This window comes from Pteropus alecto, unplaced genomic scaffold (assembly GCF_000325575.1).
Source record: "Pteropus alecto unplaced genomic scaffold, ASM32557v1 scaffold12, whole genome shotgun sequence".
Classification (NCBI taxonomy): domain Eukaryota; kingdom Metazoa; phylum Chordata; class Mammalia; order Chiroptera; family Pteropodidae; genus Pteropus; species Pteropus alecto.
Window position 1 is genome coordinate 1,203,195 of NW_006432669.1, and position 4,049 is coordinate 1,207,243.

General features: G+C 33.6%; 1 pseudogene; it reads left to right on the plus strand.

The window, feature by feature from the left end:
• The first annotated feature begins 1,623 nt into the window (after nucleotides 1-1,623).
• LOC112476282 lies at nucleotides 1,624-1,741 on the plus strand (annotated as a pseudogene).
• Nucleotides 1,742-4,049: the final 2,308 nt, after the last annotated feature.

The following is a 4,049-nucleotide window of genomic DNA, read 5'->3' on the forward strand; positions in this document are numbered from 1 at the left end:
CTTTAGTTATATCCTTGATCTAAAGGAAGAATACAGTATATAAAGCAAAGAAACAAAGCAAATTTTATACCAGTGCATATCCAATAATTCATAGTAAAAGCAGATTTAAATTATACACATACACATACACACAAACACAAAACGAAGAATTAAAGGAAAAGAGCAAAAGAAGATTAAAAAAGGATTATTTAGTTTATATAGGCTGGCAATATAAAAAGATTGAAACAACATTTCTCTTTTCTCCTTTCTTTCCTTAACTATTCGCAATGAAAAAAATAAAATAACTTTTCCTGCGATAGGTGATAACAACATATACTGGCCGTTTCCTGGCTTGATCCTGAATTGTTTATGTGCAAATCTCTGTCACGGAGTGAAGATGATTGTGTAATGTGGAAATAAAAGAGAAAGGATATGAATTTGGAAACAAAATTCACATCGATGATGAAAAAATTCAGTCAGTCAGTCACAATCATTTGGGGACACTGACTATGTGCCAGATACTCACATCTTGCAATTCAAGGTTCAAATATAACAAAGTAGAAAATAAAGTGAATTTTAATAATGTTTATGTATATTTCTCTCATCAAAAATAGTACATACTTGAAGGATTTCTCCTTCCTCCTATGTTGGATTAACTAGTACCAGACTTACCTCCCTGCCACAAATAAGCAAAAATTTTCAGAAATTAGATAATGGACAACGCATTACTGCAGTTCTTAAGAAAAGGTAAACAGAAAAGGTAAGCCCTATGATCTACCCTGTTTTCTGCCTTGGTAGATATGATTTCCTAACTACAACACAGAGAAATAGAACCCAAACATAGCCCAGAGGGATTCCTATGAGCTGAGGAGGCCAAGATCAGAGTGCAGGGCTCCTGAAGCACCTGGAAATTGCAGAACAGTTTAGCAGAGAGGAAGAAGTTGTGCAGTAGGAGGCAACAGAATACCATGGATGGGTGAATAGGCTACAGATCTCTGAACAAGGACTAGGCTGCATGTTCAGTATAAGACCTATCAGAGAGTGACCACTACAAGGTTGATAGTGGTCTGGAGACATTTCAGAAGAGTTTGAAATACTTGCCCAATCAGATTGAAAAGATTTTTTTTTTTTTTTTTTAATACCTGAGCCTGCAGCTAAAACACCAGACTGGCCACGCCTCCAGAGTAAGAATCACGTTTTAGGGTAAAGCTACTCTAGACCTGCCCTTACAAATACTTAACAGAACTTTAACAGAATAAAGGAAATTTTCTAGTAATCGATTGTCCATCAGAAAAAACTTTCAATGCTCTTTTAATGAAGACAGAGTAGCCAAACTCTGCACAATATATTATCCACAATGTCCAACATATCATAAAAAAAAATTTATACATGCAACGATGCTGAAAAACATGACTCATAATCAAGAAAAATATCGATCAAAGGAAAAAACTGTTACATGCCTCAGATGTTATAATTAGCAGCCAATGCCTTGAAAGTAGGTATTAAATAGTTATGAAGAACTTAAACCAAAAAAGTAAACTTATTAAGTTTTGATTAGGATTTCAGCTAAAAAATGGAAATTGTTTTTTAAAGCAAAATAGAAATGCTAACTCTGGAAATTGCATCTAAAATGTTTAAATATTCATCTACAGCCATGCTACCCTGAACAAGCCCAATCCCATCTGATCTCGGAGCTAAGCGGGGTTAGGCCTGGTTAGTACTTGGATGGGAGACCACGTAGGAAGACCAGGTTCTGTAGGTGTTATCTGTGAGGTCAACCAAGGGTTGCCTCGCTTAAAAATAAATAAATAAATACAATTTTAAAATTTTCACTGCTTCACATTAATAGAAGATTGGAAATAGCAGTAGGAAGAATCGATACACTTTAAGATATATCCATAGAAATTAACCACTTCAACTGAAAAACAGAGAAACAGGATCTCATTTTTATTCATTTTTAATTTTTATTTAAGTTTATTGGGGTAACATTGGTTAATACAATTATATAAATTTCAGGAGTACATTATCATTTGGCATCTGTATATTCTATTGTGTGTTTACCAAAGTCCAGTTACCTTCAGCTACCATATATTTGATCCCCTTTACCTATTTCACCCTCCCCCTAAACCCTATATTTGACCCCCTTTACCCCGTCTCTCTCCCTTCACCTCCCGCAACACACTAGTAACCACTAGTCTGTAGTCCTCTGGTAATCACTAGTCTATAGTCCATGTCCATGAGTCTCTGTTTGTTTGTCCTGCTCATTTGTTGCTTTTAGGTTTATATCTCACATATAAATGATATCATGTGATTTTCAACTTTTTCTGTCTGGCTTATTTCCCTTAGCATGATTATCTTGAGGCCCATCCATGTTGTTGCAAATGGCAGTATTTCATCTTTTCGTATAGCAAATATTCCATTGTATATATGTACCACAGCTTCTTTATCTAGTGTTATATTGTAGGACACTTTTGTCGCTTCCATGTCCTGGCCACTGTGAATAAAGCTGAGTAGGTCATATAGTAATTTTATTCCTAATTTTTTGAAGAAACTCCATAATGTTTTCCAAAATTGCTGTACCAATTTACATTCCCACCAGCAGTGTACGAGGGTTCCTTTTCTCCCACAACCTATCCAATATTTGTTATTATTTGTCCTGTTGATAATAGCCATTCTAACAGGTGTGAGATGGTATCTCACTGTGGTTTTGATTTGCATTTCTCTAATAGCTAGTGATGTTGAGCATCTTTTCAAATATTTGTTAGCCATTTGTATATCCTCTAAGGAGAAGTGTCTGTTCAGGTCCTCTGTCCATTTTTTGATTGGATTGTTTTTGTTTTGGTTTTGGTTTTGATTATTCAGTCATATGAGTTCTTTGTATATTTTGGATATTAGGCCTTTATTGGAGGTGTTGCTTACAAATATATTTTCTCATTCAGATGGTTCTCTCTTTATCTTGTTGACGATTTCTTTTGCTGAGCAGAAGCTCTTTAGTTTGACGTAGTCCCATTGATTTATTTTAGCTTTTACTTCCCTTGCTTTTGAGGTCAAATTCATAAAATCCTCTTTAAGTCCAAGGTCCTTGAGTTTAGTTCCTATGTTTTCTTCTATGGATTTTATTGGAGACACAGAATTTTAAAAAATAGTGCCTCATGGACCTGTGGGACAACATCAAGAAGTTTAATATAGGTGCAATTAGTGTCATTAAAAGAAGAGAGAGAAAATGAGGTAGAAAATATTTAAAGAAGTTGTGGGAAAATTTTTCCTAAATTTGAAAAATATCAATGTACAGGCCCCCAAAGTTTACCTAACTTCTGAAAGAATAAACAAAAATAAAATCAAACCTTTTATATAACTGTCAAAATGCTGAAAATCAAAAATAAAGTAAAAAGTCTTAAAAGCTCCCAGAGGAAAATGGCATATCACACACCAGAAAAAACAATAGTTAAGTGCCAACTGACCCCTATTAGAAACAATAGAGGTCAGAAGACAAAGTAATGACATCTTTAAGGAACTGGAATTTGGGGAAGGTGAGAGGACACAGGAAAGGATTGTATAAGAGAATTATATGTTCAGTGAACACATCTCACAAAAGTGAGAATAAAAGAAATTTTCAGATGAATGAAAGCTGAGAGGATATATTGCCAACATTATCTGTACTACAAGAAATGCTAAAGGAATTTTTTCCAGGCTGAAAAAAGTGATACAGAATGAAAATCTGTATAAAGGAAATCTACATAATCTACATAAAGGAAAGGAGAGCTCAGAAAAAAGTAATTTGTGCCTAAGTAAAAAAAGACCATCATTTTTTTTTATTTTAATATCTTTACAAGGCAAATGACTGCTTGCAACAAAAATAATACATGTCTATAATGTATAAAGAATTAAAATATATGGAAACAATAACCCAAAGGATAAGGTAAATGAAATTAAACTATTACAAGATTTATATATTTGTGAAATGATTTTTAAACAGTGAAGTGTAAAGTATTTCTAAGAAGGCTAATAATTTAAGATTTCATGTCAGACTCTCTAGAAAAACTAATTAAAAATGAATTTTAAAAGCTAGA